At 47.5% G+C, this 22,251-nt stretch overlaps 1 long non-coding RNA gene across 1 annotated transcript in view; it reads right to left on the bottom strand.

Annotated features, from left to right (window-relative positions):
• The window catches only part of LOC125703595 (uncharacterized), a 124,189-nt gene extending 102,965 nt beyond the window's left edge, over positions 1-21,224 (bottom strand). The window contains exon 1 of the long non-coding RNA XR_007380905.1: positions 21,153-21,224. This is a non-coding gene — a long non-coding RNA (uncharacterized LOC125703595). The remainder of the gene's footprint in view (positions 1-21,152) is intronic.
• Between the last annotated feature and the right edge of the window lie 1,027 nt (positions 21,225-22,251).

Consider the following 22,251-nt stretch of genomic DNA (forward strand, 5'->3'; position numbering starts at 1 on the left):
CACTGCAGGTGGTCTCTAGATCTGCTCTATCTCATCCAGTGCACGTTCTATAGGATTACATCTATCTGCAGCTGGAAGCACAGCACAGCACACACTGGAGCCCCTCACCCCAGGGATGGGAGGGTTGGCTGAGGACAGCACAAGCAATAGAACCAGCCAGCTCCTCCCTGCTCTGCAGCCAGCTCACCTTGCAGCTATTTATAGGGGCAGTATTTAAAGTTTTAAGTCTCTAATAATACACGGCTCATTTCTGGGCTGCAAGCAGATCTGCAGCCCTGACTGCTCCTACCCTGTCCTCAAGGTGCACGGCAGTGAGATTGGGATGCTGTAACAGATGCAAAGGGGACAGCACTGCTCCGCTACCACCCTGTGCAAAAAGCTGAGGACCAAGCAGAGAGAAATGCAACTTACTTCAGTCCTCACAGCCTCTTCTGGCCTCATTTTACAGCTCCTCGCTATGTTATTTAATTGCAACTTCAGGCCTAGGAGGTTAGGTGCGTTCCTCCCCCTCCAAAAATATAAATTAGACTCATTATCTGTTCTAATGTCTGACTTGGAAAGAAAATAAAATGAATTTGGGGAGAAAAAAAATAAAACGTTAATGAGATCCAAGAAATATTAACAAGTTTGGAAACTAGAGGAAAAGAGAATGTGGGAGTTTAATTAAAGATAACGGGCTCCAGCACAAAGTGGGGACATTCAGATACTGCTCAGAGAATATTCATGGGCTGCATTTTCAGGGCAGGATTTATCCATTTTGTGTGCACATGTGGTGCTGCTGCTGGTTTGCCCGAGTGCAACGGGGAGGTTTTGTGTTGGAGGAGGGCATGCTAACACTGGGGGCAGGAAGGATGACCACAGCTGTGACAGGTCAGTGCAGAACAGCTGAAGTGCTTTACTTCCCTACGATGCTGCATTTGTCTGGAGCAGTGCATGGACATCAGAATGGTCCTCACCAGTAGGGAGATAGATCAACCAGAGCTGAGTGGTGGAAAAATGGGCATCATTCCTTTCCCAGAGCAAACTATGAGCCCAGAGGCCATGTCCTGTAACCTTTTAGCCTAAATAAACACACCCAGCAGGATGCTGATGAAACCTCAGCTGCTGTCACAGCACTGTCACCAGCAGCTTTCACCCAAGGGTTGCAGACCCAGGGATGGACTCTCCCTCTTCCCCCCCCCCCCCCCCCGTGCCTTCTGGATCCCATCATGAGTGAATCTGGGTAGGCTGCAGCATTAAACAGCAAAATGTTACCTTAAAACCTCCTGTGATTAAAGGAAGGGACAGTGTAATTCCACAGCTGTTTAAAGTGCAGCCCATAAAGGTTAAGTTTAATATCAGGGAGATGAGATTTGTCCTCCCTGGAGCTGTCAGTCAAACTTGAGCCATGGAAGCACATGCAAGGAGGTTTGGTGGCCTCTCCCATGTCGGGACATGGCTCTGCAGCCTGGACAGGAGTGGATGTTAAAATTCACAAAGGGAGAAATGAGTGGATCAAGCAGAGGTGGGTGCACTGGGGACCAGCTCTGTATCCAGGTCCTAATTGATCAGACACTTTGCTAAAGCAGAACTTTGGGCTGCTGCTGTTTGAGAAGAAACCAGCAGCTCTCTTAAAAATTCTTTTTCAAGCTCCTGCCAGCACTAACTCTGAGCAAGCAGCTCCTTGGGAGAGCCTTTGAAGGACACATTTGTGCCTTGGGATTATTTCCTGGCAGTTGAAAGAGCCCTCGGAACACTCTGTCCACAGCACCGTGGGATGCAGGATGTAAGGCAGTGGCTTTGGGGAAACTTGAGCTTCCATCATCATTAGGAACCTGACAGAGGTAACCTATCCTTTCCCTGCAGATTAGAAAGGACAGGTTGAGGGAAGGCATCTGTCGTCAGGTGCTAAGGAGCAACATTCATTTGCTTTACTAACAGAAATGACCGTGGGGCTAAAACCCTGCATAGAGATAGCAGAGATCAGTGCCTGTCTCTATCCAGTCCCCTCTGTGAAGATGACAGGTCACTTTGCTGCTTGTTTTACAGAGATGCAGCCTCCTTTCCCTCCCTGTTTTTCCCCCTTCCCTCACTGAGGCTTCTCAGCACAGAAAACACATCCCCTACCAAAGCACAGACCATGGAGCAGCAAGAGGCTGCTGGCACTGCCTCCAGGCACCGTTCAAGCTGCCCCCCAGCCCTTGGCTTCTGCAGGGTGAGCCCCCACCCTGCTGGCTTTATGCCATGCACCCATGCTGGTGACCACTGCTGATGAGGGGCTTGGAAAGAGCCCCCCCAGGGGACACATGCAGCTTTCTACCCTCACCCTGCTTGCCTCTGGAGCGTTGTTACCGGAAAGCAAACCAGTGCAAACCATCAGCCCTCACCCTCCATGGGATTGAGTTCTGGATGCCTGAGCATCCCTCAGAGCAGCACCAGGAAGGTCTTCTCCCACTGCCCCCCTCCCCCCAAAAAAAGACCAAAATTCCAAAGATCAGAGCTGTCCACTGCATTTGTAGCCAGTTCAGAGGAAGGAGTGAAAGCCACAGAAGTCCATGAGATATTAGGAAGCTCAGATCCTAGAGCTGTCAGGCTGGGTTACATACCAGGTCCATTTAACCCAGTATGTTGTCTGCCCAAACCAGCACTCCAGGCTCTGCTGCAAGGCTCGGGAAGCCCTGCATTGCAGCAGGTGGATATAAAACCTCCCCCCTGGGGAAATTTACTCCCTGACCCCAATTAATTAGAAGCTGCCTGATGCCCTGAAGCATGGAGATGAATACTACAGGGAGAAACCAGCAGCAGGCAAAGGCTGACCGGTGGAAGCAGCAACTCCGCCAATCGACAAGCTGGGACTTGAACCATAAACCAGCAGACAAGGAGACTTAAAGACATCTTAAAGTGCATTTTGCTGCCATAAAGTGAAACTCTTTCCTCCTTGGGAACCAAAGGCGGGGGTGGGGGGTCTCCTGGGTTGAATTTCATTTCCTCTGTAATGAAAATTAATGGCAATGGGAAAGACTGAGGCGAGGAGGGCTTCCTTCCACTCCACAGCTAGGTGCCAGCCACCCTCCGCAAGCCTGCTCCGCCCCCAAAAAGCAGGCAGTCACTATGTTTTAATTATGTCAGCAATATATTTGCAGCCAATACTCCCCTTGGAGGCTGCACAATAGCCATTTCAACACAAGGTCAATTTGCTTGCTGTAGGATAGACCACAACTCTCTAAGGTTGCTTGTTTCCACATGTTCTCTTCCCAGACAGACAACGTCCATCCCCTGTGCCTCCTGCTCCTGTTACCCTTCTTGTGTTCAGAAAGGCTGGCAAGGGTTTCTGGCAAAAAAACAAAAGAAAAAAAATAGCTTTTCCAAACAGGTAAAGTTGAGTCTATGTAGGGAAAGTCTGGATTCAGGTTCAGAGGGTGCAGTAATATTAGTGCTAGCATTTATTTCTGAGTTAGGACTGATGGAAGCAGAGAAAGGATTTGATAGTCAAAGTGTGTGAATGTTGGAAGTCTGAAGGGATCTGCAGCAGATTTGGCAGACAAGGGCAGCAATGAAGGCTCCTTGTAGGAAAGAACATCATTTACACTGCTTGGTACCTAGAAGTTATTAATAAGATCATGGAGTTGTACAAAGAGGATTCAAACAGTCTCTGAGGAGCAGCTGTGAACTCAGCAGAGCCAAACAGGGACCTGGGAGAAGCAGATCAACATTTGAGTTTGGATCCTAAAAGAAACACCAAGAGATCCACCAGCTGGAATTGCTGCAGGGGCAGCACAGAGCAGGATGCCCAAACCACAGCTTGCTAACAAGAACTTTCCTCCTGCTTTCCTTCTGCATCAGCACAGCCTCAAGATCCCACCATGCCCCCCAGGAGGAGCAGGGGAACACACGTGGCCATGGAGAAAGATGAACCTATCCATCCACAACCACCATTTCTTCCTGCCAAGGCGTGCTGGGGGAAGCAGCGCATAGCAGGAGCTTACAGCAGGGCCCTCCACAGGGTAATAACATCAGAAACAGACTCTGAAGATTGGAGTTCGAGGGGCAACTGGAGGGACCGTTCTTGCTTGGTCTTTATTTCATTTTTGAGAATTCCCAGCAGGGGAGCAAAACTCTTTCACTGAATCTAAGTGCTTTATAAATTCCTGTTCAAGTTCTTTGGTGAAAATGAAGCGACCATCACAATCACAGAATGGCCTGGGTTGCAAAGGAGCACAATGCTCATCCAGTTCCAACCTCCTGCTGTGTGCAGGTCACCAACCAGCAGCCCAGGCTGCCCAGAGCCACATCCAGCCTGGCCTCGAATGCCTGCAGGGATGGGGCATCCACAGCCTCCTTGAATCATTAATTCTGTGTGCAACACCGTACACCAAGAATCTCAGACAGGAAATAACTCTCGTAACAGCCTGTGCAGAGGGGCCTACAAGAGTGCTAACCGAAGACCTAATGCTATTTGAGGAGGTTTGAGTTGCCTGGGGAAGAGGCAGCCTCCTGATGGAACCTGAGCTGTAGACCTGCATTAGTTGAGTAATAAGAACAAATTATAGAATTGTTATGGTTGGAAAAGATCCCTCAGATCCTCAGGTCCAGCCCCAACCCATGCTTACTGTGTCCCCCAGTGCCACATCTCCAGTATCCTGGAACACCTTCAAGGATGGTGTCCCCTCCTCCTCCTTGGGAGAATAATTCATTTGAAGTGAGGATTCAAACCACTGATTGAAGGAGGAACCTTCCACAGAGCAATTTCATAGGCAAACAAGGATGAACACAAGACAGATTAACTCAGAAGAGCATTCTTTTGACAACTGTGGTCTGATTCATTCTGTGGGCATAAAAGCTTGCAGGTTTCTGAGGAACTGCTTTGGTGCAGGCATGTTTCCGACCGCTTTTAAGGCACGATATTCTGCAGTGCTGACAAATTTTCCAAGAAACCACACTTAGATTCTTACTGTGGCTGCTCCTGCTGTAGGGAAGCTGTATTTCAAATGGGAGATTGGTACTGAAATTGCAGTTGTGCTAAACTAGCCAATGATGCCAGCCCTGAGACTTGAAGCATGACACAGCCTCTATGTTCAAAAGGCTGCTCAAGAGCTGCGTGGATTCTCTCGTCATGGAGAAGTAGGCATTTGCTGAAGAGGCCTGATATACAGCTTGCATCAGGCTGGCTCTTCAAAAAGCAGCAGATGGGTGCTGGTTGCAGGGCAAGAGGAAGGGTTGTATTTATCTCAAAGCTGAGTCACAGCCAGATGAGAAGCTTCTGCAGTGAGTCACGTTCCTGGCAAAGGGCAAGGTGACCCAACTGATAGAGACTTCTGCATCACAAGTCATGTTGCATTTCTCTGGAAGTGACACCAGAAGAGAAATCTGCAAGCCTATACACTAGAAGCAAACCTCGGGACAGCAGGGGACAGATCTGCTCATTATGCACTATAACAATACATTCCGAATATGATTCTAGGAACAAGGTCAATTAAGCACTTGGGAGACAGTTCTGCAATTTCACTGAAGATAGTCTAATCTGTTTCATTGTTTCCAGCCCAAGCACCTCTTTGGCTGAAGTGAGTTTGTGCTGCTGCTGGAGTAAGCAGGGCTGATTGAAAATGGCTTTCCTCCCAACACAGGGAGGGCCTCACCTTTGGCTGGCTGACATGCCTCCAGTCTTGAAGATAATTACCAAGCCCTTCTCAGAGCCTCTCTGCTGAATGAGGGAGAATATCACAGATGGAGGCAGTCTAGAAGCACTCCATTCATCTCCAGCTGTTGTTTGATAGCCAATCGTGGGCTTGAATATTTTCATCTGACAAAATACCCAGCTCTCACTTTGTAGATTTACCAAACACACTCAGAGTTCCCTTTTTTAATCAATACAGAAGTTGGGGAAGTGCCACTGGCGGGGTAACATCAGCAAAGGCCAATTGACAGCAAGCCATGGTCGCAAACATCCATATGGTGGAAGCAAAGCACACACTTTGCTACTTTGATAACACAAAGAGTTGCCATGTTTGGGACACCTCAGCACTACAATTTGAAAAGCAAAGCTAAGCTGAGATATTTTTCCCCCCCTCTCCTTCTCCCAGCCCTGCCCAGCTTCCTATTATTGTTAATCCTGCAGGGCAGCAATACTTCTTCCAACCTGGCCTACCTCAAAGGCTTCCAAGAAAATACCTATTCCCATTCCTTTATTTTGCAAAGCTCCTGCCCTTTTCTCACCACTTGCAGCAGTTTCCCCTTCTTCCCCAGGAAAGGAAAAGTGAATCAAATCAAACACATCTTCGTGCACAGCTTTTTGCCCCCTCTCCCATTTCTCCAGCTGCTACAGCCATGCTGGTGCTCACTCACTCTCCCAGCCCCACTGATGCTATGTGGGAAGGTCAGCTCAGGGCACAGCAGAGAAGGAGCAGTGCCATCACAGGGAGCTCCCAGCTCAGCAGGTGGTGCTCTGCTCTTGGAATCAGGGCTGGCCCACATTGCCTACACAGAGAAGGGCTTAGATGGGAAAGATGCTGACTTCAGAGACAGGAAGCAAAAGAAACAAAACAAACTCCCTTCCAGCCCCTGGGATCCTTATGCATTTCTATTAATTAAAATCCAAAGGTAATTTGTCAAGAGATTAACTTAGATGCTATAGCCAGCTCCCAGAGCAAGTAATTGCATTCTGTCCCCACTGTCACACTTCACTTCTCTGCTCTGATGGTTGCTGCCTCCCTTTCATTATCCAAGTCTAACACACTTGAACAAGTGTATTCTGGATGTCAGAATGCATTACAATGCTTCACCCAACACGTGAGAAATTAAGGCACAAGAAGAAAAAGTCATGTAAGAGCATACACAGATCTCAGAGTCAGACCCAGAGCACTCCCACATCCCCAAAGCAGCTGGGGTTTGGGGTGAGAGGCCCTGAGCTGCATAGAACCTGCAGAACCAGCATTGGAAAGTGCTCCATCTCCTGCTCATCCTTCCTTGTGTTTCAGACCATTAACTCTTAACCACAGCTGGTTGCTTCCCTGCCCATTACACTCCTCCCCCAAAGGTTCAGTGTCCCACCCCATTACCTGCCTCTCAGCCAGCCCCAATCCCCCCAGCCCTGGATGCTGGGAGTTGTGCTAATCACTATCAGAGGAACAGATTAAAGGACTGGTTTGCAGCCATCCATCAACACCATTTACACGAGAATTGTCAGGCTGCAAATAGAAAGAGAGGTGATGTGAAACAATCCTGTCTGAAGGTTTTTAGCACTCTTTACAAATTGCTGTGGTGAATAACTTGTTGCCTGTATTTATCCCTTTTCAAATCGTCTCTTAGCTACAGTCATCCATCTTCATTCCTCCCCGCTCGCTCCAGACACTCTCTGCTGCTACCTCATTATTTTACATTTGTACACTGCCACTTGGCTGAGCCTTGCTCAGAGACACAGAGCAACCTCCAGAGGACTGATTCTTCCCTGGGTCAGTGCCACCGGCTTCAGGGTGGATGCAGCACAGCCCTTCACACATCTCCTCTGTCAGTGTGCTTGCATGAGATGAAAGAGCAGCACCAGGATAGCTGGGTCCCAGCCAGGACTGCGCTGCAAGCAGCCTCAGAAAGCAAACCACCTGCTCTGTAGGAAGGTTTTCCTAAGTGCACGTGGAGCTTCACTTCAACTCATTGACAAACCCCAGTATTAGAGCCAGCCCAGCATGGGGCAGCGGCAGCAGTGCCTTATGCTCAGAGCCCACCTCTCCCTCATTCCTCCAGCAGTGTAAGGCATGTCTTTGAGCATCCTTTTTGCAGACAGCAGTGGCACACGCAGTCCATTTTAGAAGGAAATTGCAAATTAGATGTCACCAAGAAGCAGACATCATGCCAGACAGCACTTGGACAAGCTTCAGCACTCCTGTGCTCAGAAGGAAGCACTCTAGAGAAGTACCAGACTTGCAGCTAGTCTAAGCCTACCCACCTTCCAAGCACCTTACACCCAGCTGTCCTGCTTGTTGAGTACATTCAATTTGGAAAGGCTGGTTTCTTCTTCCCCGTGCTTCAGATTCCTTCCTTCATCTCCCTGTCATAACTGAATGCCCTAAATGTATTCACTGGCCAACATCAAAACCACTGCTGGCTCTAATTTATGCTCTGTACCAACTTGTTTTATTGGCCTCTAAGTAGAGTTCAGGGGATAATGTTTGTATAAGAGATGCTACACAAAATAAGCTTGCATTGTGCTATAAATCGCAGCCAAAGTACAACAAAGATGGGCACAAAATTACAGGCTGCAAGTAGGTGGTTTGAGAGCACTCACTTATGTGGGAGGGAAGAGTGATTCCCTTCATGACAACGATCACTAGGGAAAACTCTGTAGCTCGTATTATTCCAGTGGTCAGGCTACAGAGGGCTCCTCTCCTCAATCCATAACTCTAAAGGTCAGGTTTTGTTAAAAGAACATTGACAAGATCAAAGCCCTGAAGCCCTGGGGTCTCTGTATATCTGTCTCAGGAGCTGACCCTGCCATTTAAAAGAGAATAAAACAAATGCCTCGGTCAAGGACAGCCTGGAGCTCAACGGCAGGATTGGGACAGACCCAGGGATGCCAGAATTGCCACGATGCCATTCAAGGGAGAGAGGGGAAGAGGCTTCAGGGAAAGGAAGATCATAGGATGGTTTGAGTTGGAAGGGAGCATCAAGGGCTGTATGTTGTTGCTCCCTGCAGCGCACAGGGACACCCACAGCTCAGCAGTGCTCACAGCCCCGTCCAGCCTGACCTTGGCTGTCTGCAGGGACGGGGCACCACCGCCTCTCTGGGCAACCTGTGCCAGCGCCTCACCGCCCTCACTGCCAAACCTTCCTTACATCCGCTCTAAATCCCCCTGCTCTAATCAGAAGCCATTTCCCCTTGTCCTATCACATAGGCCCCACTAATGAGTCGGTCCCCTTCTTACAGCCCTTTTATATATCCTTACACATTAAGGGGTTGTTCTGCATTACCCAGCAGAAAGCAGCATCCTGCCAAATACTGTGTGAATACAGGATTTCCCATCTCAGCCCTCTCTCTCATTCCCATCTCTTCCTTCTTGACTCTCCAAATAAAACAGCAAAGGGCTCAACACCTGAGCCCAGTGCCTGAAGCCATTCCTGTACCTCTGGCCAGCTCTCCCTGGCCCCAATTTATTCAGCACCAACACCAGCAACCCTCTAACAGACATCCCTACGAGCTCTCCTTCAATCCAGGCCCTGCCTTTTGCATTATGTAACATCTCTCCGCCTCAAATATTCCCCAAGCTGAGAAGCTGTTCGTATAATAGATGAATGCTCCGGCTGGACATTTTTATTTTTATTATGTTTAATTCACTTTATCCACTGCTAATTTCCCTTTCGCTGTGTGCCTGTCAGGAATCCATGTCTCAGCAGTTCAGTGAGCAGAACAGCCCGAGCATATATCAGCCTTCAGAAATAGCACCCCAGTGGCTCGGCTGGCTGAGCTACTGAGCAGCACTGATCTGCCTCTAGAGGCACGGTGCTCTGGGTCAGACAGGGGCACGGGCTTCCAGCTGCACTCCTGTTTGCTCCCAACCTGCCCTTGCTTTCCTCACTATAACACAGGAGCTGCTCTGAGCACCTGATGGAGCTGCGGGTGTCCTTGTTTATTGCAATAGGACCAGATTGCCTCTAAGGGTCCCTTCCAACTCAAACCATCCCATGGTTCTGTGAAGACACCTCCAGCCAAGATCTGACAGCCCCATTTCTGCTAGGTGCTGGGTGAAGATTTGCTCTGAGAGCCTCCCTGAGGGGATGGCAGTAGTAACACAGAAAACCCAGTGTGCAAGCCCACACTGACCCCATGGCAGCTAAAATAGGTTATCACGCAGAACTTGTAATGCATGCACAATTACGTTGATATGCGAGCCAGAAGTGAAGCATCTAAATATGTTCCTTTCACATCTACTGAAAATAAACCACTTTCTCATGGAAATAATGCCTCCCCCCTCACCCTTCAGCCCCTGCATGCATAATCATTTTGTTTGGAGTTGTGTGAGTTTTCTCTCTTTCTGCTGAAAACTATCAGTCTGATGTGGTGTGAGCTCATGAGAAGCTCCAGTCAACAAATTGTGTTTTCCAGCAGAGGAAAATATTCAGCCTCCCCCCAGTCCTTAAATCAGTTCTAATTAGAAAGGATAGAGGATCAGAGATGCCCTTGGAGACTGCGAGATGAGCTTTACTCCCTATAGACAGACAACAGGCAGAAATAAAGCAGAAAGTCTTCCTGAATTGGGATCCCAAGGAGATGTCTGGGGTGGGTTGAGCCTCATTACATCAAGGCTGGGTTATTTACACCCCTTTCTGAACATCACAAATACAACAGCGTGCTTTTCCTTTCCACAACCTTGCCATCTCCTCCAGCAGCCCGATAGCATTGTCTCCATCTCTTTTAAGCACCAGAGCAGCCAAATGTACCTATAGAAACTGCCCTCCACTTAACCAAAGGCAGCACGGAGAGCTAGATGACAGGGCAAAGCACTGCCATCAAAAACCTGCTGTTAAACCAACACCCACAGGTGTCACTGAGACCATTTTGCAATGGAAATGCTTCAGTTTAGAGATCCTGGAAGAAAATTCAGAGCCCCTCCATCATATTTACCTCCACAGCTGGGACAAAATAAGCACAGCAAAACAAAGAGCTTAGCAGACTAAGAACAAAATGTTTCCTAAAACCTTTCGAGCTCCCAGGCTTTGTGAAAAGGTAGGAAAATTGCAGGTAGCATTTGCAGTACTTTTCAGATTACTCACCATTCAATGAGAGACCTAAAGAAAGGGTTGAATCAATAAGTAGGGAAAACATTTGACCAAGCTGAGAGTTTGTTTGATCTCATCTAGAAATCCTGCCCTGGGCCATCACTTGAATCAGGTTTTTTTTTCTCCCAGACTCTTCCTATTTTCCCATAATTACATTCCTTTTAATAAGCACACCCTTGATACAAAGCAAGGATGCCCCATCTCACTGCTATTGCTAAAAGGGAAACTCCAATTAGAGAAGAAAAAAAACACCAAGAGCATCAAAACAGGGAAGCGATTAAAACTCGCAGTCATTAAATAAACCATGGCTGTGTGCTGCTGACAGACTTGGGAGAGATAGAAATCAATTTCCAATTGATCCCACGAATTCACATCTGACATTAATAGCTCCGCAGATCTGCATCAGACAACTTGAAAGTCTACAAAGCCAGTTACCCGAATGCATCCACAGCAACAAGAACAGCCAGCAATGCATCCAAACAGCAAACCGACAGAAAGCCAAAGCACAGCCCAGCAGGTGGAACCCCTCACCTCTGACATACAAAGCTCAGGGTTAAGCAATATTTTCTCTCTTTAACCGCAAATAAGCTTAGAGCACTGAGCCATGCTTACCATCGCGCTACGCCTGGCTTTATCAATTATTTATTGTTGTCATCCATATTGACGTGCAGAGGAAGCCAACATGGGAGTGCAGGATGCAACCAAAGCCAACAGCCTTCACCAAACCACCTCCCTCCTCCTCCTCCCTATGAGCACAGAAGTACTCTCAGTGCTGCACTGGAAGGTAAAGATTTTCTGCCAGCAAATATAACTACTTTTGAAGATCTCACTAGAAAAGTCAATTATCTCAGGACAACCAGCAATCTTTTACTTGCAAGGGAAAGAGTTATTGAATTGTACTTTGAAAACAGAAGAAATACTTCAGACTATCTATAAAGGGAGGAAATAGAGCACACCTAGTGGCTGCACAGGGAGAAGTTGCTTCAATGCTCTCTAGCAGATTAAAACTGGCAATTAGTAAGCTGGTGTGCAAATGTGATCACAGCACAGCAATTACACCAACAGAAGTGCAGAATGAGACTTTAAAATGAGCTGTGATACTTTAAAAAAAAGCTATGACAGTAGGCAAATAGGGCCTCAAGTTGCACCAAGGCAGGATCAGGTTGGATATCCTTCCATAGTTTTGGATTTGGGGTAATTTTCTCCTCCAAAAGAGTGGTGATGCATTGACACAGGCTGCCCAGTAGGGTCACCATCCCTGGAGGTGCTCAAGGGATGTTTAGATGTACTGAGGAACATGGTTTAGTGGGGAAATACTGGTGTTAGGTGCTTAGATGGTTGGACTGGATGAACGTCTTAGGTCTTCTCCAGTCTTAGTGATTCTATGATGTATGTGCTTTGTACATCTCACTTGTTCTCAGCATTGCTCTCAGTGTAATTATATGCACTGAGCAGAATGTGACAGCCCTTGGAAAAAGGCACTGTGCCAACCAGGAATGCACTACCTGCCACTAAGAGGTCAATTGTGGAAGTTCTAAGGCAGACCGGTAGACCAAGGTGTGTCACGTCAATGAGGATGCACTGCCCAGTATGCATGGTGGCAGTTCTAGTTTGTCCTTCACCATAAGTTGGTGTTTACATCAAGGTGCAGATACTCTGGTCACTTCCCAAAGTTCTAAACCACGTGTTGGGGGTTGCCCTTCCCAGCACATTGCTAACACAGCAAAGTACTCTCCTGCAGCCAAATGGCAATAAGCAGACAGATGGGCAGAAGAGGAAGATTCTGCAGAGCAGCAAACCAGCCCAGGGAAGGAGCAGTTTGGTGCTCGCTGCAGAGTGTTTATTGTCTTTAATTGCTGGCCTTGGAAGTCAGAAAGGGAGAGGAAAGGAGGGAACAAGCAATGTCTCCAGGCTGATGTGCTGAGTCCAATGGAATGGGAGAGCCAAGTCCTACCAAATTCCCAGCATTAGAGGTTTGCCACCTTGCAATATGATGGAGCACGAGTGGCCAGGCCCAACATCACCTAAGCAAAGCCTCCCTATGCTGAAGATGTGGCCATTTAGCTACCTGCCCTAAGACTTGCACTGAGCTCAGGGGAAAAACAAAGAGGCATCCAAACATCACAGCAACGTTCTTCCCTTAGCAGCAATTACAACAGCAGAAAACATAACCCGAATAACCGGATCATTGCATCCTCATTCAGAGATCCTAACAGGCTCAGCTTAAGAATACTCCTTCCCTCTGGATAGTTCTTTTCTGCTGTTATTTTGGTTTTTAAGAGCAGGAGAAAATTTGAAGGAGAGCAAGCTTTGATACTAAAATATTTTGATTTCCTCTTTATTTGCTCCTGAAGTGGAAGAGGATTTAGTTGAGCATTTTTTTCACAAGGCCATGACCAAAGAGAAACAATTGCTATTATATGTTTCTATAGCCAGCATGCCACTGAAGCTTTGCTGCTGACTCAAATGTTATCTACGAACGTGCTAATAAAAGCAGAAGCATGCACACACACAGGCACCTGAAAGCAGCAGAGCAAAGCAATTCTCTGGGAGTAGCAATACAAGTCAGAGTCAATCTCCTTTCACCTTACGCCTCATTAGAAGAGAGGTTCTTCTCTGCCTGAGCTAGGTTCTGATATTAGCTTTCAATTACCTAGTGTACATTTTAAACACTTCCCCAATTACCTCAGCCACCTCTCTCCCATTAAGGTCCCCAATCGATAGATGGGCTCTATTCCATTCTCCAACTCCAGAGGAATACAGCAGCCAATCCATTCTGTCCAGAATCCCAGGGAAGCAGCACTCTTCCTTACCTTCTAACACCACATCCCTCCCTCCCCAAGCCCAGCTTCCCTTGCCTGCTGCATTTTACCTCGGCTCACTAATGATTACCTCCTCCAGCAATAAATAGAAGGACTCCAACTCGATGCTGCGCAGATATTTATTACCCACGGTGCCCTTTGATCCTGTTTAGTCTAATTGAGCCTGGCACGCAGCTCCAGGTTGCTAATGTATTTCCACCATAAACTATATTTGCAGACAGATGGAAGTTGCATGATTGCCTCCTTTCGCCGCTATTAGCGAAGCAGTCAGCTCCTTATTTTTACTTACAATTTAATTACAAGGCATATGGAAACACTGAGAGCATGGAAGCCAAGGTCCCTACATAGATTTCCGTGCTTCTCTCACACCTTCGAGCCACCTCTCTCCTTTTCAAAGACTCAAGCAGCTCCTAAAGCAGAGCTTCTGCGCAGCAACCAGGAGCAGAGATGCCTCTGGGAGCTGTGCAAGATGCTCTGAGGTTGTGTGACTTCAACCCTGCCTGCATTCCCACTCCAGCAGGGCAAGGAATAGAGGCTGCTGACAACAGCTGATCCCCATCCCAAGAAGATCACTTGCACTGCACTGCTTTGCTGAGACAAGCCCCAGCTGTCATTAAACTAGTTAGCTTGGGCAATGATCTTAGCATAGCTGGAGGTAGTTAGACCTCATCAGCTAATTGCCTGAGCATTTATTCAACAACAGCTCCCTGAAATGTCAGAGACCTAGTAAAAACCGAGATGCTTCAACTCCTGCCTGTTCTTAAATATCAAGATGCCATTAGCTGTGCTCATCACCCTCCAGGAAGTCAATGGGAGGAATGATGGCAGTTCCCCAGCTCTTCGCATCCCTGTCTCAGCTCCCCTTGCTGCAGATGCCCGTGGGGATGGAGCTGTCTGGGAGGCATATCCAGCCCCACAACAGGCACAGGCTGGGAGGTGCAGGATGCCTTCTGGGCCTCGTGTTTCTCCATGTGCTCTTCATCCCAAAGCAGGATGCGCGTTAACAACAGCCAAGATACAAACAGCCTCTGGCTACTCCTTAGGTGCAGATCTGAACAGAGCAGCAAGTGAGGACTGAGCTACAAAAGCTTAGGATTAGAAACCTAGAGCAATTTACCCCCAAAGGCAGATCCTTTCCTGGCAGTATCTCACAGGAAAGAACCAGAGAGGGACACAGCTCTCACCTGGAGGCTCGTGGTTCCGTTCAGGCAACAATAGCCCTTACCAAGGCAAGTCCATTAAACCAAGCTACTCCCACTGTCTCGTTACATAAAGCTTCCCTGATTTATTTTACTGTTTTCAAATTGAATCAACAATAAAAACAGCACCTGAGAATGGAAGCAAACCCAAGAGAATGGGAGGGGGCAGGGAAGGATTGAAATATGACAATTCTTTTCTCCCCTTTCCCCCAGCAGATGCCTGACAATTCTGTTACTGATAAAGTGTCAGTCCTTTTCAGGAGGATAATTGAATCCCCGTCAATTAAGCAGAAAAATCAGATCAAACCTACAATGAGACTGCTGAAAAAAATGTACAAAAGAGTAAGGAACAGACAGTGAAAGCAAACAAGTTGTACAGCATTGTCTCAAACACTCCCAGGTCTGAGGTGTCCCACAGGAAGATGAGAACCTCCTGGAGAGCAGCAGCACTGCCATCAGTTTCCTCCAGCTTGGAATTGGTTCTGTGCTCCACTGGACCTCCTGCACAGCACAACACATCCCCTGTATCCAGATAGGAGGGATGCTTTCATCCCATTGCAGACTCAGGGCATCAACATGCTGCCACCTACAACCCCCCCCACTTCTCCAGGGCTGAAAAGTCAGCAAGCTGATGCTCCATGCCCGTATTACTGCTGAATACACAACAACTCCACACAACTTCAAAAGCAAAACCACCATGATCTTGACCCAACAGACAGATTTCATATTCCTGTTCTAAACACCAACCCCAGTGTGCTGGATTCTGGATAGCATTGAGTCACCAACACTTGCATGTGGTTCGCACTTCTGTCTCTTTTTCCCTTGTTTCCTCCTTCAGAGAACTCCATCTCTCTCTCTCCTCTCCTTGCCCTTTATCCTTTGATTTCCTTTCACCCCCAGTGTGACCCTGTATTTTATTCCTTTCTAAATTTCCATTCCGTTTCAGTGACTTCCATTTAAATTAAACTAAATTGCTTTATTGGTGCCACTGAAATACAAGGATTGCAGGAGACATTATACACACGTACGAGCCACATTATGTAAAAAATGCTTAAGAAAGGAATCCTCCAGTAAATGCAATCAATATTCCACATAAAGCATTACCAGGAATGGAAATAAGAATATTTTTAAAAGGAGCAAAGTTGAACTCTTGCTAAGTGCACCATGAGCCTGCTCAAAATTCAGAGCTGATAACATGGCTGCATGCAATCAGCAGCATTCCAGCTCCATGCTGTGCTCATCCTGCTTCCAAGCATTGGTTCCAGCAGCAGCCCTTCCCAAACCCACATTCTCACTATTTTGGGGATTCTGGGCTGGGGGAGATGGATCTGTTTCCCTCAGAGACCTTCTCACTGCACTGCTGCCAAAAAAGCTGTAGATCTCCATCTCTGTCACTGCTGAATCCCATTTCGGATGCAGCAGGCAGGTGCTGAGGATGGGGAGAAAGTATTCATATAATAATTTTAGACCCAGAGGGGGAATAAATCCACAGCCATTTCTGGAGTGCAGACTTGTAACAGAACTGGCTTCTATACTTATGTTTCTGGCTTTGGAGCCCATCTATAAGCAATTATCAGCTGCCCATGACAAGGAAGGCTCACAGCCAGCAGAACACACAGATCCCTCATTACACTCCAGAGCTGCACCATTTCTGCCCCTCCTGAAGGAGTCCTCCTTAGACCCAGTACAGCAACAGCCTTTCCACACAGCCAGATGGCAAACCTCCACCTGAGGCACTCAGAGCCCCTCAAAGCAAACAAGGCACTGCAGGAAACATGGGACCATCCTCCACGACCTGGTCCACAGAGATCAAGCTGAGGCTTCAAAAGCTAAAAGCATTTCAGATCAGGCTGATGGGCAGCTACCTTCAGAAGTTATGAGCAATGCAGAGGCTACGTGGGTTTAGCAATGGTCAGGGGTGGGTAGGAAGGGCTTCACATCTTCCCAGCCTGCTGCAGCATCAAAGGTCCCTTCTGGCTCTGCTTTCTACCAGCCCAGGGTCAGGCTGGTTTCTCAAAGCAGGACCAATGCCTTTGCTTTCCCTTCTCCCTTCCAACTGCTGGCTCACTTTTCTGGCTGGTCCTGGAATGCCTCAAGAATCCCAACACAGCCAAAATACTCTCACCTCTCTGAGAAGAAATTAAGTGTACTTTGAGGAAGCAATCAGTCAAAACGTTTTCCACTTACTGCAGAGATGAAGAGGCCTCTGCTAGCAGCTTCCCAGAAGACTGCAAAGAACAGAACACAGCAGTGCTGCCTCCCATCCTGAGCAGCTTCATAGTTCCTATGGAGCTGCCTGCAGGTTGCACTGCTTTCGAGTTGCCTTCACAGCAAACACCAGCACTCAGTTATCCTTCCTCTCCTCCTATGCTGGTACCCTTTCTGAAATAGTTTCAGTAACAGGTGATCATGCAAGGGGATAGTGCTGGAAGGCTGCACTGTGCACCTCCCCTTGGAGCCATTCTCCCACCACATTCAAGCTAAATACAACTGGATTTTGGGGTTGAGACTGCAGTAAGAGGGCAGATGAGCTCCTCCAGCTCTCGGCTGTGGGTTTGAGCCCTGTTTAGCTCCAGGTGCTCACACTGAACTCATCACCAGTGCTTGATCAGTTCAGCTCTGGATGGTTTGACCAGACCTCATTCTGAAGCAGCAGGGATGTTTGGATTAAAGGACAAGCAGCTCTACCTTACATGGAAACTGTTCACAGAGTGACCAGAAAAGACACAGAGTTTTACCTAGACTGATGGAGGATGCTCATGAGAAAAATACAACCTCCCTATGGAGCCCTGCTCCTCCATACGCAGCATTGCAGCACTAGGTAGACCATCTGTGCAACTGCCCACACACATTGAAACAAAACCCTAACAAACATCTTTCATTCATTTTCTTTGCTTATCAGCTGAGCAATGTCACTCCTGTTTGTTCCCAGCTGCTCAATGAAGTAGAGAAGCATTTCCATCCCTCCATCCCCACTCAGCTTGCTGCATATATTCAAGCAGGGGAGAAGGAAGCCACAAACAGGCAGCCTTTCACCCAGCAAACCAAGCAACCTGCTCTCAAAACCTGCTCAGCCTTTGCCCCTGAGCTGAGTGCAATGCACTGAGTGCTGCTCCATTTGATGCAGCAGCTGAGCAGGAATCCAGGGGAGGAGCAGCACTGGTGGAGATGCAAAACAACAGTATTTGTCAAAACAAAGTTAGGACAACAGAACAGCAGTGATAAATAGGAATAATTCTGATGTTGCTATCAAGCGTGTGTTCTACTACATGCATGTCTCTGCAAATCTATTTTGGGGGTTTCAAGGTAACCTGAGAGGCAGCCATCAGCAGAATAGCTATAGTTCTGGGAATCAAAGCTAACAAGAAGATTAGAAAACGTTGCTGGCAAACATTCGCTGCTCTAAGCTGGAAAACATAAGAGCAGAACAGAGTGGGAATCCCTTGGCACCTCTCTGCGGGCTGCTGGCCACAGGCTTGGTCTGCTTGGCAGCCCCATCAAGAGCAGGTGAAGAGGGCTGAAGTGGGATAGGACTCTTCCCCAGCAGCCTTCTTCTCTCCCCAGCCATACCCTGAGCTTGTTTTCAGCCATGCTGTATTGTAAATTACCACTTGTCAAAGGCAACACGGCGCTTATGGATGCGCTGATTTCAGGAGAGCATTCTCTCCCTTAGGGAAATGAGAGCACCATGAACTATAATCACTTTTTCAGATATATAATGGAGTAATCAATATTAATAGGGACAGTTATCTCCTTCTCCAACTTGTGTCCTTAACAGCAGATAAAATGCCTGTAAAATGGTTCCCTATTCAGCATATGCTGCTTGCTTACTTCCAAAACATGCCATTTCTCAGAGCTATCGTCGTGTGGGACTCATTACCCGGAAGGCTTTGGTCATTGACAAATCTGGAGGACCCTACACTGCCTCCAACAACCATTTGTAACGTAGCTTTTGTCTGCACTTTCCTATAGCTTTGTGGGGTTTTTTTTTATTTTATTGTTATCCCCCTGGAAGCCTCTAAATAAAAATGGATTTCGTATCATAATGCAAACAAAGCATGCCCTAGAAAGGCTTCAAATGAAATTATGGATGATGCTTTTAGTTTAAACAGCATCTTTATGGCTGCTCTTAACAGACTGACTTCTCAGAAGTTGGCTGGCTGCTACAGAGCACTGCTCTGAGGAGAGGTCACAGACCTGCTGCCTGTCACCAGCTGGAAGGCTCTGCAGCAAATCCAGGCTAACCATCTCACCCCTTACACCTGGCTCTTGAGAGCCTCCACCCACACCAGCCCACGTGCAGCACAAGAGCAGAGCCCACCCCATTCCCCATGGGCTGACAAACCCACTGATGCCCACCAGCACACAGCAGCCACGATGCCAACCTGGTGGGGTACGACAGGAGAAGAGCAAAACACATCACACACAAAACAAAAAGCCAATTGCAACAGCACCAAAGAACAACATATTGGTCATTAGCTAGAATATACAGCCCCCTGTGTTGATTTATACAGCCCCTGGGTTCCGATTAAGGGCTTGTAAAAGCAGAAGCTTGGCAGTGTAAGTGCTGAATGGGTCACTGTACCCTGTACTAAGTCTATTCAGGCTGACATGTAAATTACAGCCCTGCTTGCGCCTTGCATCTCCTCAAATGCCCATTAAGAGCACCCAGCAGTTGTTCCGATGCCCATCGGACACAGCAGCAGAAATTGTCAAGGAAGGGGTAATTGAAGTGAAGTATCTGCAAAGAGGAAAACAGGGCTGGGTGTGGTAACACGGCAAGAAAAGCCATCCTTTAATTTGAGGAACCATGCTTTCCTTTTAATCAGATCAGCGAGAAGCGCTCAGTGCCTGCAGGGCTGGGATTTCAGAGAAGGCTGGAGCAACCATGCTGTTTTATTACAGCTACCATGCAGCACTCAGAACCTTCCCCTGCCAACATTTACAGACTGATTTTGGGGAGAAAAAACAAGCTAGTCCTGGAGGATGGTGAGACAGCAAATGTAGATAGATCCATGCATTTACCATCCCTCCCCCTACTGCAGTCAGTAGCAATGGCTCAGGAACAATATCTCCAAGGAAAGGGACAGCATTCACACAGAGAGGTGAATCACAGACTGGCTTGGGTAGGAGGGAACCTTCAGCATCATCTAGTTCCCCTTTGCTAGGTGCTGATTGCAAACCAGCAGATCAAGGAGGTCAGCCCATGGATGCCATCCTGAACCACCCTGGAGACAACAGAGCCAGAGTGCACATCCAGATGTAACCCTGTGCTACATGACCCATTCTGTGTGGTTTTGTGTGCATCACCTGATGAGTGCCACCTTCATCCTACTGCTGTTAAAACAATCCGTGAACAGACCAACAATCCAAAGGCTGAACTCACAGGAACGCATCCCCAGAACAGGCAAACAGGAGCTGTTATTACACCACAGCAATGAAGCCTCAAGCTTTGATGGACAATTGCTGTATTTTTCTGGGAAGTTCACCTCTGGGTAGGATTCAGTCAGATTCTGAAACAGCCCCCCCCACACCACAATGCAGAAATTTACCAGCATCATTTTCAGATCCGTGGCTCCACAAGAGCAGCATCTCTATTGCACACACAAAGCAGAGTGAGGTCTGTGCCTCCTCCCGACAGCCCCCAGGACAGAGCACTGCAGCAGGAGGTTCCCACCATTTGTCAAGCACTGCCTGTCAAGAGCACTCAGATGAAAGGCCAAAGCAGCAAGTTTCCTTAGCTCTGCTGGAGAGACAGCTGCATATCACACCATTAATGCCATGATCTGAGATTTGTTTACTGTCTGGGCCAGAGACGAGCAGAACAACTTGTAGCAATGAAAGCGCTTTGGTGCTCCAACACAGAGCTCTATAATTTACCAGCCCTGTTCAGCTCTTCCTCCAGCAGGGAAGCCAGAGACAAAGGTAATCGCTGCAGACAGCATGCTGTGAGCTAGTCTGAATTCTGGAGGAAACAGACGGAGCTAAAACACATTTCCCCTTTCCCCATCACCTACACTGTGAGCTCCCAGCACAGCCCTGCGCTTCCACAAGCAGGAGATGGAGGCAATGGGAGTCCCAGGAGAGTGGCAGGTGATAACAGGAGGACTTCTACATCTCACGTATGGTTCATAACTTGCACAGAGCCACCAAACTCCAGGAGACAAAACCAGCAGAAAACAGATCTCAAAATCCAATTTATAAAGCCTTCTTGAAATCCATACAGAACCCCCTCCTCCAAAGTGGATGTGGACCTGCATCCACTGCACACATCCCTCCACAAGATAAACACAGCTAGAGATGGCATTAACGTACAGCAACTAAAACACAGGCACCTTAATTATTAAACCTCTTAAATCCATAATAAAACCATAAAAAGCTGTACCTGTTGAGAGTGCTTCCATAAGGCCAGGCCCAGCATTCACTCCTCGCTGGAGATGCAAGCTCCTGCTCCAAGGCCAAACTCCAATCCCAGCAAACCAAGCACATGCCCTCCACATTGCCTTTTATATAGCTCCTTTGGAACACCTGGTGCTCCACTGACTAATTGAGGATCACTTTGAAACCTCACTGTTATCAGCTGGGAGATGTTTATTTCTCCCTGGTCCTTGCCATCTCAGGGCTGTTTAATTAGCAGACCTTCAGGAAGAGCTTTTTAAAGGCCCTTCACGTACAATTCCTGTTGAAGTGAGATAACCACTGTATCTTCACAGATGTGGCCTTGTTATTTCAGAGACAAAAAGCAGAGAAGTTCTCTACCAAGGAAATTGCTGTAAGACCAAAGAACCCCAAATAGAAGTATTGCCTATCCAAATGGATGACTAGGCAACAAAGTGAGGCAATTAATTAGAGATAACGAATCAGCATCTATCCTTTTCACTTTAGTTCATTGAAACCAGCATCATTCTGTTATAGGTGCATTTAATGGTTTGGGATGCGCAGACAGAATGGGGATTGAATCATCTCCCAATTCTTTTTAAAGTGCTGAAAGGAGCTCAGCAGGGATGTGAGGAACAAAGTGAGAAGATAGCAATGGAGAAGCAGCCAATGAGAGCATCATTATCCATCCTCTCTGAATGTGGAATAGACGCTCAGAAGTCCCACATCCAGGTCTCAGCCCCAAACCGAGCCAGGAACCAATGCAAGATAAAGACAGCAAAAGTGAGCTGGCAAGAATAGTGACAAATATTGAGCCTTTTAGCAAACCAAGTGAACCGAATGGTGCTACACAGAGGTGTTCTCAGCACACGGATCCATACGGTTTTGCTTCTCCTCTGTTGCAAACGTTCGCATACCGGCATAACTGGCAGCAATCTGGAGGGAATAAGACTTCTCGGGGATATTTTGCAACTTCCACTTAAGCTCAGTCTGTCTTTATGTTCGCTGTCATCTAAACTGTGAATATATTATATTTTCTCCCCAACTTTCCAATTTTATCATCTCTCGTCAGTGCCATTTATCTGCAATACCGCCTCGACGCGAGC

The sequence above is a fragment of the Lagopus muta genome, chromosome 22, assembly GCF_023343835.1.
Source record: "Lagopus muta isolate bLagMut1 chromosome 22, bLagMut1 primary, whole genome shotgun sequence".
Lineage (NCBI taxonomy): Eukaryota > Metazoa > Chordata > Aves > Galliformes > Phasianidae > Lagopus > Lagopus muta.